The sequence below is a fragment of the Theropithecus gelada genome, chromosome 7b (genome assembly GCF_003255815.1).
Source record: "Theropithecus gelada isolate Dixy chromosome 7b, Tgel_1.0, whole genome shotgun sequence".
Lineage (NCBI taxonomy): Eukaryota > Metazoa > Chordata > Mammalia > Primates > Cercopithecidae > Theropithecus > Theropithecus gelada.
The window spans coordinates 12301579-12317575 of record NC_037675.1 but is presented as its reverse complement, the minus strand read 5'-3'; positions in this window follow the sequence as shown (position 1 = coordinate 12317575).

The following is a 15997-nucleotide window of genomic DNA, read 5'->3' as shown; positions in this document are numbered from 1 at the left end:
TATGGTCTTCTAAACTGTACACTGGAAGCCTCTCTCTTATAGCCTGCTTTACCTTGGCAGTGGTTCATCCTTGCAATGTGATCCTAATCTTTAAAAAAAAAAAAACACCAACCCTGCACATAAAACCTTCAAAGCTGGTCATCTCTCAGTTGAAGAAGAACATGACACTTCTGGGAGTGCGTTTTCAAACGTATACATTGTTCTTTTCTCTGTGCCCTATACCACTTGGTGTATTGTGTAATCATGGCTTAATCGCTCTGAGTTCACATCTTGAGCTCAGGAATTATAAAAAAGCATGGTTAAACCCACTGTACCCTTGGTTTAGTCTAGTGTTTGATACACAGTAGGTCTTCAATACCTATTTTTTTAATGCACTAATGCATTGATTTTTTTGTTTTTTTGAGACAAAGTCTCGTTCTGTCTCCCAGGCTGCAGTGCAGTGGCATTATCTTGGCTCACTGCAACCTCCACCTCCCAGGTTCAAGCGATTCTCCTGTCTCAGCCTCCCGAGTAGCTAGAATTATAGGTGCCCACCACCATGCCCAGCTAATTTGTGTGTTTTCAGTAGAGATGGGGTTTCACCGTGTTGGCCAGAGTGGTCTCAATCTCCTGACCTCAGGTGATCTACCCACCTCGGCCTCCCAAAGTGCTGGGATTACAGGTGTGAGCCACCATGCCCATCCATAGATTGATTTTTATAACTGAATTAGGAGATAATTAGGAGTGAGACTTCAGGTTATTTGTAATACTTGCTCTTTTGTAATACTGAAGCATGCTGGATATTAGCTCTGAGGAACATGTCAAAGCATTTAAAAGGTTTTCTCAAATTTCTCTAATGATAAGAATCATTTAGGATTTGAAGTATAAATTAGATTAGACCATGTAAAATTGTTGTTGGCAATTTCATATGGTTGAGACTATACAATTGAAGAGTTCCATTTTTATCTTTCTAGGACTCTCCCTCCCTAGAGACTTTGAGATAGTGGATCTGGTTTGAGGCCCAGAAATGGATTTTCATTAATAAAATATTTTGGGAAACATCAAATTAGAACATATGTAAGAGTTATTTTTTATGATTAATACAGCTGGATTTCTAAGGAATACAATGTTTAGGTCAATATTTTATTACCAGAGTATAAGAAGAGCCAACATCTTTCCCAAGAGTGGTTGAATGCTGCCAGGACATGGTGAATGCCAGCGTGATGACTGGTTGAGTGAATCTGGGTACCTCATGTGGACTCTCTGAGCCTCAGTTCCCTTCCTGCAGAATTGTGACCAGAGAACCCACCTCCAAGGACAGTAAGGATACAGGATACGGACTATAGGCTCAGGGCCTAACATGCAGTGGATGTCCACGAGTGGCTCCAGAAGAGGCCTTGGGATCTGGGCTGTTCATTCTAAATGAGTCCCTGTGACTGACCCAAGACGACTCACAGACCCTTGCTGGGAGCCTACAGTAAGTGCCTTCCTACCCCAGAGTTGTATCTACTGCACCCATCCAGGTCTACTCCCCCTGTTATGCCCTGCCTACCCTTCCCCTGGGCTGCCTCTCAGTAACCACCCCATTTTAACTCTGTCCTTTAGCTCCCACTGTTCATGTGCCCCCACTTCTACCCTCAAACTGTCTTTCTGCTGATAGGTTAAGATTCTGTTTTGCGTGCTTTTCTGTTTTAATCTTGGCATCCATCCAAGGGCATGGCTTTTGTATTTTCTTCTCTGGCTTTCTGTACCACAATCTTGGGTGATACAGGGCCCCCTATTTGGATTCACTGGCCTTGCTTGCTAAGTCTGTAATATGGCTTGGATGTTTGTACCCTCCCAATCTCATGTTGAAATCTGACCTCCAATGTTGGAAGTGGGCCTGGTGGGAGGTGTTTAGGTCAGGGGAGCCGATCCTTATCAATGTCTTGCTGGTGTCCTTGCTGTAATGAGTGAGTTCTCATTCTATGAGTTCCCATGAGAGCTGGCTGTTTAAAAGGTCCTAGTATTTCCTCCTCTTTCTCCCTTTCTTGCCATGTAACAGCTGTTTCCCCTTCACCTTCTGCATGAGTAAAAGCTTCCTGAGGCCTCACCAGAGGGCAAGCAGATACTAGCACCATGCTTGTATAGCCTGCAGAACCTTGAGCCAAATAAACCTCTATTCTTTATGTATTACCCAGCTTCACGTATTCCTATTTTTTTTTAATTTTTATTTATTTTATTTTTTTTTAGATGGAGTCTTGCTCTATCTCCCAGGCTGGAGTGCAATGGTGCAATCTGGGGTCACTGCAATCTCTGCCTCCTGGGTTCAAGCAATTCTCCTGCCTCAGCCTCCCGAGTAGCTGGGACTACAGTCACCTGTCAACACGTCCAGCTAATTTTTGTATTTTTTTAGTAGAGACAAGGTTTCGCCATGTTGGCCAGGCTGGTCTCAAACTCTTGACCTCAGGTGATCCACCTGCCTTGGCCTCCCAAAGTGCTGGGATTATAGGCATGAGCCACCATGCCTGGCCTCGGGTATTCTAGGAACACAAAATGGACTGACACCATCTGCCTATTGCCTTATTCTCCTTCTCCTGGTTCACAAAGGGGCATCTTCCATGGGCTATGATTTTGCAAACAGATGATGCTGTGGTAACTGAGCCTGTCAGTGGGATGTCAACCCCAAGAAGCTCTTTGAGCTTAAATGGGAGAGAAGAGAGAGAGGCAAACCTCCAGGCTATGACATAGCAAAGGTGAAACTTGAAAGAAAAAGCTTTTAGTAGGAGATCCTCCTTGAGAGCTACTAGGACTTACTCACTTAAGATAACCCCTCCCAAGAACAGGAAGATATAGTTAGAGCCATTTCCCACCCTGGTTCCTGTGTACATGGCTCCTTTCCAAAGATCCACATGCATGGACATGGGAAGATGATAAGAGCAGTACAGTGCTACTTTTAAGATCTATACTGCCTCAATACTTAGGCTGGCACCTCCCATATACCAGCTGCATGACCTTGGGCAAGTAAATTCACTACTCTGATCCACTCTGGACTTCAATAATTAGTGACTCCCCCATCCATCTGAAAGATGGGAATAATGGCCATCCTCATCTTGCAACATTATTGTAGGTATTAAATAATGTCATAGACATAAGCTACTTAGAACAATGCCTGACATACAGGAAGCACTCAATAAATATTAATGTATTATTACTCAAATCTCTATAATCACCAATTAATCTTTTAATATATCAAAATTATAAAGGTGAGAAAAAAGTGAATCTGCATGAAATCTCGGGATTCTTGTGGGTGACACTCTGGAGGGTCAGATATGGGACCTTGGTTAGACCTAGTAGACTAGACTAATTCTCCTGGTCTTGATTTCCCCTCCAGTAAAGGGCATAATAATAAACCATTGTGAAGAGTTTTAAAATAAAATTGGAAAAACCTAGCCCCACAAAGGTAACCAAACCCTGTTAATCCTCTCTCTGCTTTTTCCTGAAGCTGGCATGTTACCTGTATCACCTCTCCCTCTCTCTCTCTGGTGCCCTTGAGACCTTCTTGCTGCAATAGTCAGTGATTGTCCCTCTGTATCCTTGCTTCTCCTGCACTGCTGGCCTACATCCAGTCATGCTCTTTGTCCTCATGAGGTCTGCCACCACTTCCACTTGAGGCAGCATGGCCTTCATCGCAGCTGGGGCTCTGAAGCTGCTGTTGCTTGGTTAGCAATAGTCTTTCTCCCCACCATTGCATTCTAATCACTTTCTCCACCAAGGTGACCACGTACTTGGTGCTTCCTATACAAATCCCCAAATCCATCTTTATTAAGTGTGTTTTCCCAATATCTTACCATCTGTCCTCTCCAGGGGCTCATGCCTTAGAGCTGGGAAGTAGACCCTCCTGGGTGGTGGCTCTCAGCATAGCAGTACCACACATCTGCAACCATGCCTTCAACTTCCATAGTATAATTTTCCCCTGGGTGTCCAGGTGAGGTCAAAAGCAGCCTGTCCTTATTTATTCATTCAAGCTTCTCAATTGAAAGGCCAGTCTCTAGTTCTCACATGCACATTTATTTTCCTTTCCAGACGGCTGCTTGCAACAGCCTGGCCGTGACAGCTTTCTTAGGGTGACATCCAAAGAGCTTGCTACCTTAAGATGGGGCAATCAAATTTAATATCAAGATCTGTATTTACAACATATCAAAGCTATGTAATCATGGTACTATTTCTAAATGAAAATTGTTTTCTCTCAAATTACAAATTGTCCCCACATCTTACCAGGTATGCAAGTCTGTGACAGTGAAATCTATCCCACATCCACTTTTACTGATGGCTCAATAGTAATTTTGGCAAAGGCCATGAAGTTTGGGTTCCAATGAACCAGGGTCCAAATTGTAGATATTTGGGGGAGTTTCTTGATGTTTCTGAGCCTCTGTTTTCTCTTACTGGGGAAATAATACCTGGTTCCTGGGATTCTGTTGAGGATGATTAAGGGAAACAATGGTTTCAAAGGGTTTTGTGCCATGCCTGGCACATGCTAGGTGTTGAGTAAGTGGTACTTAATTTTTCCTTTCTTCTCCAACAGTGAATTAGATGGTGTTCATATAATGCCAAAGGAGCTTGCTACTTTAGTTTGTCAACACTCCAATAATTTACTACCAATCAGTAACAAAAGGAAAAGTCATGGCTGGGGCTTAATATAGCTTATTCAGAATACAGTCATTTAAGTGTTGCCTGGTTGTGGTTATTGCATTAAGAGCAATAATTAGTGACTCCCACATTTGGTAGAAATAGAAAATGAAGAGGTAGCTAAATAAAGCCTTGCATTAAGTGCGTTTATTCATTGAAGAAACGAGTGTTTTCTAAATCAGTGCTCATGTGTGCTTATTCACCCTCCTTAATTTTATCACATCTGTCTTTCTCAATTGCTCAGCTGCAACGTATTCTCAAATATTTTATGGTACTTAATTTCAAGAAAATTGTTTCACCATGGTAGCAAGATAACAAATGTAATGAAAAATGTATTAAATATAATTCGCCACCACATAGAAATTTATAAGTGCCATCAATATTTATACAACATTTAAGAGGAAAATCAAAGTTATCTGAGACTAAGGCAGAGAGCATATACACAGAGAGTCCCCTCCTGATAATGAGATTTTCACTGCTTAGATTGGAGGAAAATATTCAGGGAGGTTTCTGTTATATAGCATTTTCTCTATTCTGTTTGAAAATTGCTCTCTAATATAAATGCATCCCAGTGTTCTCATCAGGTCATTACTGTTATTTACCCTCTTAAAACGAGGTTGCCTTTGGCCAAACTATTATAGCATAACGAATGTGATGTATCAAAGAAGGGGGTAGGGAGGAGTTGGACTGAAGATTAAAGCATCCTATATAGTTATTCAGTTGTAATCACACAGGAGAGATCATTTGGTAAAAAATGGAGTTCAACTTTTGTTGAGTCATGAGTTAGTGGGGTCTTTTTCCATGGTAGCTATTAAGATTCAGTCATGTTGTCATGAAACGGTATCTTTAAAATAATTGACTAAGGGGGGAGATGTGTTATTTTGATAGTATTGTATTAAACCACCATTGACATGCTATGCTCACATGAAATGTCACAACCTCATGCCTTGACCTGTTTTGTGCTTGCCTCTATGACACTTGTTCACTTTCACTTGAGAGACAAGAAGCATATGTTCCCTTCAATATCTAAATCACAAAGTACACACTGAAACTCAAGTTTTTTCTTTATCAATTGATTTTAATTTGTTATTTGGAATTAAGGAAAACAAATAATGAAGTCACAACACATTGCCCAGTGGTTGTCAATCCCTCTACTTTGAAAGGCGGGAGTGGTCACAGCATTAATTGTGCAGCAACTGTGCTTGGCATTTTCTATATGTCACTTCATTTCATCCTTGCAACAGCTGTTTGAGATAAGTATTGCTGCACCATTTTACAGCTGAAAAAGCTGAAGTTTATCACTGCCATACAACTTGTCAATGTCACACCAGAAGTGGCAGAACTGGGGTACAGAGTTCAATTAGAGACTCCTTGGTCTGTCTTCTCCATCATGTCACCTCTCACAGAATTATTGTAATTGGCTTCATGTCAACAAAAGTTCCCCCAAACAGTTGGTGGTTTGTTTTCCCCAGTGGCATTGCAGGAGATCTACCACAGAAATAGGTTTTAAAAGCAGAAACACATATAGCAAATAGATGGTATAAGCAATGTTTCTATTTTGGAGAATGAAAATTACAAGAGGCTTAATCTGCCATTCAAATCTGTAATTCTTTGTTTCACTGGTCTTACTTCAAGTCTTTTTCCTCAACATAGGGAAATTCAGATTGTGCTATGAGCTCGGAAGCCACAGGTTTCCTAAAACAGTATCGTCTCAGAGAAGAGAAATGATATTGAATACTGCTGGCTGACATTAATCTCAGAACATGTACCTCAATTTCAATAGTTGCCAAAACAAGAAAGAAGAAATATGAAGAGGAGGCAGACTTTAGGGGAGAATGTCATCTCCAGTGTTGCCAAAAGCTGCGTTAGCAAGCAATGTTTATAAACAAGCTCAATTATGCTTTTTACCACCTCTTCACAGCTGGGTCATCCTGCTGAGTACCATTCTCATCGCCAGATGTATTGAATCCTCAGTGCAATGTGCAGCTCACAGTGTATCTGACACACACATGTATTGAGTTTCAAGGGTCACCAGTCTCCCAGGTCAGCATTTTTCTCACTTTAAGTAAATCAAGCATGACAAACCGGTATGCAATCTGCTTTTCTCTCTCCCAAATATGCTGTTCAATCAATACAAATTCCCAAAGGGTTACAACAAAGGTGAGCGTTTTCACTGTTGGGATGGTATCTCCCAGCCTGAGGCCTCAGGATGGTTGAACAACACTGAACGGACACCCTGGAAATAACATATCACCCCAAGATGACACTCACCACCCTTAAAGTACTACAAGACCAGAGAGGGCATGGTGGAGAGGCCCACAAGTTTTAAACCATTTCCCCACCTAGCTTTTCACAGACCCTTGAAAATATTTCTCAATGAACAGGCTGTAATATGACATTTTTCAAAGTAGAAAGCACAGCAGAATATTGACTTAAAATTTTGTGATGCAAATAAAACTGTATGACATCTAAATGAGAATCTCCTGATTATGGGAATATACTCATGATTGCCTCAGTCAATGTAAGTAGCATATATGTTTACCTATTAGCAACTGGCTTATTAAAACAGTCAGAAATTGTGTGCATTATACCTGCAACTAGTCCCAGGATCTGTCTTTTTAGCAGAATTGCAAATTATCACATGGTCACTTTTGCAAAGAAAACTCATATCATTACATGTCATTGCTATGTACTGAATGTCTGTGTCCCTCCTCAAAATTTGTATGTTGAAGCTGTAACTTCCAATATAATATTTGGAGATGAGGCTTTGGCAGGTAATTATGGTAAGATTAAGTCATCAGGGTGGGATCTTCACAATGGAATTAGTGCCCTTATAAGGAGAAGAAGAGAGAGATCTCTCTCCATGTGCAAACACCTAAGAAAAGCCATGTGAAGATCTAGAATGAAACCTGCAAGCCAGTAAGAGGGCCCTCACCAAGAAATCAATTGGCTGGCACCTTGATCTCAGACTTCGCAGCCTCTAGAACTGAGAAATAAATGTCTGTTGTTTAAGCCTCTCAGTCTATGCTATTTTGTTATGGCAGTCCAAACACACTAAGACAGTTATAATTATCACTTCTAATCAAATGTAGCTAATAATGTTACCCAAAAATAAATTTAAAAATTTAGGAGCAATCGGGTAAATTGCTGTGCAAAGTTGTGGTCTGGGTTGGGCCAACTTTAGAATGCTCTGTTCTTACCTAATCAGAACAGAACCTCTGAAGACGACTGTCACCGTCTTCATCCCCAGTTATATTTCTGTTGCAGAGCAAAAACAAATGTGTGGATATAAATGTGTGTCCTGTGATTGCATGTTATGAAATGAAATGAAATTGAGAACACATGGGTAGACAAGTGCACTTCTGGGAACTGTAGGACAAAAAGATTAAGTTCAGGATAAGAATGCATAGCCATTGCAGTTATTATGCATGGAAAACATCTTCCCTTTTTCTTCCAAAGCATGTGTGTGAACAGGGTTGTCCTTAGCACTCTTTTGGTTGCAAGAAACTACAATGCATCCACAACTCCTTAAACCCCTGACTCAGGGGGTAGAAGTAGAGCTTCCTAGGCTGGGTCTGGGTATTCTCTCCGTGTCATTGGATAGCTGTTTCCCACCAGCCCACAGTTCTATTTTCCCTATGTTGGTTTTATTCTCAAGAGTCTTCTTCCTCAATTGGGAGAAAAGGACATCAAAAGCCCCTGGTCTATAATCCAGCCAGCAGGGAGCCAGAGATTAGGGGCTGATGGTCATTGGGAAGGCTGGAACACATTCTCCCTTGACCGAGCCTGAGTAACCATGGGCCAAACCTTAGACCTGAAACTACCCATAAGCCTGTCGTTTGAGGACAGCTATCCCCAAATCACAACCTGAAACCAGAAGAAAGGTGTTTTTTCCAAAGAGAAGTGGTGCTGTTCCCATGTGTGGGAGGAAAAGCGGCTGCAACAGCAGATGGCCTGTTGCTCACTCAGTCTCATTCCATTTAGGCTGCTTTCTTCCGTTGCCTGGTGTGCATCGTCTCTGAGTTACGTGGGTTCTTCTAATATCAAATCTGTTGGGTAAAAACATGTGATGTGCTACAAACTCCACTCCAAATACATTAGGTTAGGCCATAATAAAAACTCTGAAATATTTATTGAAAACTGCTCCATTAAATGTTTTAAATTTACACTTTTCTCATCAAAATATACAGCTTCCTACATAAGTATGTATCTCTGTGTACATACATGTGCATGTGTACACACATATGCATTATGGTGTTGACTATAAACCAACTTACCTCTCTCTCCACCAACTCTCCTGTTCTTCCTTTCCAGCCTGGCATTGTTCCAAAACTAGGAATACAGCATTGAACTAGAGAGATCTGTTCCTTGCTTCATGAAACTTGCTTTATGGAGATTAGAGGTGAGAGAGAAAATAAACAAGTAAATATGACCTAGCACTGGATGACATTCCTCAATCAGCTGAGAGATGGGTCTGCCCCTATGGAGTTGGCATCTGGGCTTTTAAAGGATCAGGGCCGCCCCTAGAAGCTGAGTTTCCTGCTTTACAGCTCCAGGGAGGCTCAATTGCTTGGAGAGCTGGCGTGAGCTCTCCAGGCCTCTTCCCTTTCATCTTTTGCAGCTCCTCCTTTGAGGGAAGCTTCTCCCATGAAGGAAGAAGAGCCTGGAGAGGCTCCATGGACCCTTCCTCACCCTGCCCCACTGCGGTCTTATTGTTTAAAAATTTAAAATTTTATACAAATAGAAACATATGATGCACCTGGAGTTGTTTGCTGAATTCAAATCCTCTTTCATATTTGTGCATTACGTTACATATATCCTATAATACCTCAAAGTATGATTTTCGATGCTTTTCTGTCTCAAGTCATTGTGTCATTACATTTTAATCTCCAGGAGAGATTTAGACTCTCCGAGGAAAAAAGAGCACATAAAATGAGATAAGCCTCAGAACCTTGTGAGGGTTGCTATGTATGATTACCCCACAATACCAAAGTCTTCAGAGTAATGCAGCTAAGCCTTTATCAATTGCTTTTTCAGGTTTTTGCAGTTGGAGCATAATCTCCCTGGAATGCTCTGAATCTTATCCTTCACATGACCTTGTAAGAAACCAGAGTATGCACAGATTCAATATGGGAAGTGCTCGGCAACCTGTTTCAAAGCTCTGGGTAAAAGTTTGCAGGGATTAAAAGGAGTGGGTGACTGCAATTAAATTACCCTTGGAACCTGGTGTTACTTATGTTCCTTAAGGGATCAAGACATCTCAGCTATTTCATAAAAGAAATTATATTTGGCATCTAACAAGAGATAAAACCTGAGCAAGGGGACTTGCTCTCTGTCCCAACCTTTAGACGTGGAGCCCAGTCTTTCAGATTATGTTCATCTAGGGCCATATTGCATGGATTTTTACCTCAGTTGTGAGATCTTGATGCAGTTACTATCTCAATTCCTCAGTTTCTACATTGTAAAATGGGATCGATAGCAGCATTCACCTGGGAGCACTGTCAGGAGAAAAGAGGAGTCACATAGTGAGCCTGCGCTGGGTCCACAGTAAGTCCACAGTAAGTTCAAGCCTTCAAAATTGTGATGAAAACATTTCCACTGCTCACAGGAATCATGTGCAGGGTTTGGGGTGAGGGAACAAGGAGGTTTTATGGGGAGAATAAGCTGGAAGTTGGATGCGATTAAAAATCTAAAAGTAATAATGTGGTGGTGAAAGAATTCTGGACCAGGAGTCAAGAGGTCTGGATTTAGTTCTGGCTCTGTGTCCAATGAATTGTGTGACTTGGGCTGAACAAATGTTTTCTGGGCACCTACCAATTGCCAGGTACTAGGATTCAGAGACCAATAAAACACTGTCCATGTTCAACAGACATTCACAGACTTACAGAAGAGAAAATTAAGTGAACACAGATCTAAAACCCTGTGTGAACTACACCACAAAGCAATTACAGAAAGGGGAATTCCTGTAATTTATATTCTCTGGGAGGGTCAAGGAAGGCTTCCCAGAGGCAGGATTGAAGCAAGACTAGGAGTTAATAATGTGAGAACACAGTTGAGGAAGGGGAGTCAGACAGACTTGGGTTAAAAACTCAAACCAGCCTCTTGGAGTTGAGTAAAACTGGGTAAGTTATTTACCTTGCTTGAGCCTCAGTTTTCTCCTTTGTGAACCACCTGTTTTGCTGGATTCTGAGAAGGATTAGAAATAATACATAAAAAGCATCCAGCCAGGATCATTCATGTAAGTTAAGTATTATGCACATGGTAAAACCCACTTATATGTCCCTTTGCCCTCAAAAACCCTTTTCAGCCCTCACACTCTAAGCCTCTATGCATCAGACCCAAAGGAATGTTATGTTGTCACCTCCGGGTGCAGTTTTAAAGACTGCTATGAACTTTACTGGAACTGAAAGTTTAATGTGGAAAGTTTCACGAATGGTTGTTGGTTCAGGTAGAGAGCCTGAGTGAATAGAAACATGACTATATTTCTAAATTTCACCAGCTTTTCTGCTGGGCAAGGCAAAGGTTAGTCATTTATTCTGCCTTTTACTTCTCTTTCATTTCTTGTGGGAAGCTGTTCCAACTAACAAATTATCATTCATCCTATTCTCTCCATTTTGATGGGCAAGACATACCACCCAACGTTCTAAAACCAAAGGGAAAACTCTCTCTAGAGAAAATTTCATGCCTTTCACCCTACCCAAACCAAGAGAGACTTCTTTCCCTGGATTGAGAAGCCCAAATTCGAAACTGCAGTCTTATTCACAAACTTACCAGTTTGAGAACTCAACTGGATTGCAGAAATGAGCCCACATTGTACCATCAACTGTAAAAGAAGAAGGAAACTCGGAGATCTTTTAGCCCTTATTGTCCCTGCAAATGAGGAAACCCAGACTGCGACAGGTGCAGCAACTCACTGAGGTCCCGAGGCTAGCTTAGGAACAAAGTCAGGAAGAGAATTTTAATTCCAGACTCATAGACCAGTGCTCTTTTTCCCCTGCAAAGTCAGTCTTTCCAAATAGCCACCATGTTCATGTGCCTAGAAAACCCAAATGTAATCAAACACAGCCCTCAGATCGCATGTTTGGGAAACTTGATCAATACAATACTAACACAGCTGGAGAAAAAAAAGATGAAGATTAAAAACAAATGCACAGGAGCTTAAGTCACGTGTTACAATCTAGCAGGATGCTCTCTACTTTTGATACCTTTCCATGGAGTCTGTGGAGATGATGGTATTTATGATTAGAAAAAATATTAACTCTGAGAAAAGCTAAAGCATTTCAGGCTATTTTAAGAAGATAAATAGTTATTTTCCTTCATTTCAATGTGAACGTTAGAAAGGACATTAGGTAAAAACTAACAAAAAATAATCTCAAGTATAAATTGTGTGACTTGGGCCGAACCAATATTTTCTGGGCACCTACTAATTGCCAGGTGTTTGTTCAGCCCAAGTCACACAATTGATCTCTGATCAATAAAACACTGTTCCTGTTCTATAGACATTCACAGACTTATAGAAGAGAAAATTCTGTGAACACAGATATAAAGCCCTGTGTGCAATTACTCTGCGTAGGAGATGTACCTACTTTTACCCGTTATTTATTTATTTATACTATCATTTATTTATATTAGTATAAGGTATGAATTTTCTTATATTCTGGGCTATATTTCAATACCACTTTACTTTGTTGCTCAAACCATTCCAGATTTTGCCATGGAGAGCTCATTCAGTTGACTTAAATGTCTTTTTTACGTACCCCCAAAATTATGTTTCTTCTCCTCCTCCTCCTCCTCCTCGTCCTGGTCCTTTCTCCTTGTTCTTGCTTCTTCCTTCTCCTTCCTTCTTCCTTCTCGTCTTTCTTCCTCCTCCTCCTTCCTCCTCCTTCTTCCTCCTCCTCCCTCTTTCTTCTTTCTTTCTGTCCCTACTAGATGTTCCAGACTCATCTTGTATTAATATATTTCCTGTACATGAATAGTACATGAATTTGCTATTTCCGGAAGAATCACTGGTCCTTTCATTGGAGAATAGTATTATAAACCAAGATCTGAGCATTTGGTGTATAAGTGGCACATATATGCATATACATATATACATATACATATTTCTATAACAACTGTATCTCTATTAAGCTAAACATGAGTTCATACTGAATGCTCCAATTCTTATTCTAACACAGTTCATTCTAGCCTGCTTCCTTTGCTTATTGGTAAACTGTAGGAGCTAGGTTTAGCTCCTACCACCTAGAACCCATTTACTGAAATGTTCAATTCTAGGATACATTTATATACTGGTATCAAAATTGTTAACATCTATCCCTATGGAAAACAATTTATCAACTAGAGTACAGTGCTTATGCACAGTTTCATTTGCCTTTACTCTTACCGGTTTCACTCATTTTCAAAGTTATTTAGGTCAGCACCTATTCTCCAACTACCCCCAGGGATATTGTTTCTCCAACTTCACTAATGTTTATCTCAGTAAGGTTGTTGATTACACTTGTAATACCGTTAGATTCTTTTGTCACTTTCTGCATTTAATCCTAGGATCCCTGAGCCTTCTAAATAATTTATTTTATGCTGCACATATAAAGTTTCACTTCTTGTACTATAAATTTCTGTGGATTTTGACAAAAGTATTGGTGGTTTTATCACTCTATAAAATCTCTTGTGCTTCACCTATTCAACACTAGACCATGCACTGCTGAACTGAGAAAACCACTGATCTTGTAACTGCAGGGACTTGGATGGAGCTGGAAGACATTATCCTCAGCAAACTGAAATTTTGCCTTTTCCAGATTGCCAAATAATTGAAATCATGGAACATGCAGTCTTTTCAAATTGGCTTCTTTTACTTAGCAATATGCATTTACGTTTCCTCCATGTGGCGTTTTGGGGAAGGATAGCTTATTTTTTTAAATTACTGAATGCTATTACATTCTATGGGTATTTCAGTTTGTTCATTCATCTATTAAAGATATTTTGGTTGTTTCCAGTTTGGGGCACATGAATGTTTCTATACATATTTATATACAGGTTTCTTTGTGAGCATATGTTTTCTAGTCAGGTAAATACCAAGGAGTGAGACATTAGATAGTATATTACAATAATGATTTGCTTTATGAGAAAATGCCAAACTGTCTTTCAAAATGGCTATGCCATTTTGCATTCCTAGCAGCAATGAGTACTTCCTTTTGCCTTGTGTCCTCTACCATATTTGGCTTTATCAGTTTTTTGGATGTTTGCCATTCTATTAATAATAGATATATAGTAATAAGTTACTATTGTTTTAACTTGCAATTCCCTGATAATGATAATTTGTGGTATTAATTTATAGATTAATTTCATTTTCTGAGAATTTGGTCTCATTTCTACTTTTAAAATACTTTAATTGTGTGCTTTATGCCTAGATTGGGTCTACTGGGTGAAGGTTCCATGAAAGCTTGAGAAGAATGTGTATTTTATTGTTAGATGGAACAGTCTATACATGTCAGTTTGATAAAGTTGTATGATAGCACTGTTCAGGTTAACTATATCCTTACTGTTTTTCTGACTGCTTAAGCTATCAGTTACTGAAAAAGGAGTTATGAAATCTCCAGCTATAATAACAAATTTTTCTGTTACACCTCACCAATCTGTCAGTTTTTGCTTTACATATTTAGATTCTCTGTTGTTAGATGCATACATGTTTAGAACTATTTCCCATAGTTCTTGGAAAGTTAGTCCCTTTATCATTATGCAATACCCCTCTTTATTTCTGCTAATTTTTCTGGTTCAGAAGTTTGCTTTCTCTTAAATTAATATAGCTACTCTGGCTTTTTCTTTAAACTTAGCATTAGCATGATATCTATATACATATATAAATACACACACACACACACTTTTTTTTTTTTTTTTTGAGACGGAGTCTCACTCTGTCGCCCAGGCTGGAGTGTAGTGGCATGATCTCTGCTCACTGCAAACTCCGCCTCCTGGGTTCACGCCATTCTCCTGCCTCAGCCTCCAGAGTAGCTGGGACTAGAGGTGCCTGCCACCACGTCTGGCTAATTTTTTTGTATTTTCAGTAGAGACAGGGTTTCACCACGTTAGCCAGGATGGTCTCGATCTCCTGACCTCGTGATCTGCCTGCCATGGCTTCCCAAAGTGCTGGGATTACAGGAGTGAGCCACCGTGCCTGGCCAGCATGGTATATCTTTAGCATGATGTATCTTTCTACACCCCTTTACTTTTTTTTAAATCTTCAACTTTTAAGTTCAAGAGTACATGGGCAGGATGTGCAGGTTTGTTACACAGGTAAATGTGTGCCATAGTGGTTTGCTGCTCAGATTATCCCATCACCTATGTATTAAGCCCAGCATCTATAAACTATTCTTCCTAATGCTCTGCCTCCCTGGCCCCATGACAGGCCCCAGTATGTGGTGTTCCCCGCATCCCCCGCTTCCCCCTCATTTGTCCAGGTGTTCTCGTCATTGAGCTCCCACTTATAAGTGAGAACATGTAGTTTTTGGTTTTCTGTTCCGCATTAGTTTGCTGAGGATAGTGGCATCCGAAAGCTCCATCCATGTCCCTGCAAAGGACATGATCTCATTCTGTTTTATGGCTTCATAGTATTCCTGGGGTACATGTACCACATTTTCTTTATCCAGTCTATCACTGATGGACATTTGGGTTGATTCCAAGTCTTTGCTATTGTGAATAGTGCTGTAATGAACATATGCATGCATCTTTATAATAAAATGATTTATATTCCTTTGGGTATATACCCAGTAATTGGATTGCTGGGTCAAATGGTATTTCCGCCACTAGATCTTTGAGGAATTGCCACACTGTCTTCCACAATGGGTTGAACTGCCACCAACGGTGTAAAAGCCTTCCTTTTTCTCTGCAACCTCACCAGCATCTGCTGTTTTTTGACTTTTTAATAACTGCCATTCTGACTGGCATAAGATGGTATCTCATTGTGATTTTGATTTGCATTTTTTAAATGATCAGTGATGTTGAGCTTTTTTTCATGTTTGTTGTCCACAAGTATGTCTTCTTTTGAGAAGTGTCTGTTCACATCCTTTGCCCACTTTTTAATGGGGTTGTTTTGTTCCTGTCAATTTAAGTTCCCTGTAGACTCTCAATATTGGACCTTTGTCAGATGGTTAGATTGCAAAAAAGGTCTCTTATTCTGTAGGTTATCTGTTCATTCTTCTGATAGTTTCTTTTGCTGTGCAGAAACTCTTTAATTAGATCCCATTTGTTGATTTTTCCTTTTGTTGCAATTGCTTTTGTCATTTTTGTCATGAAACCTTTGCCTGCACCTATATTCTGAGTCATATTGCCTAGATTTTCTTCCAGGGTTTTTATA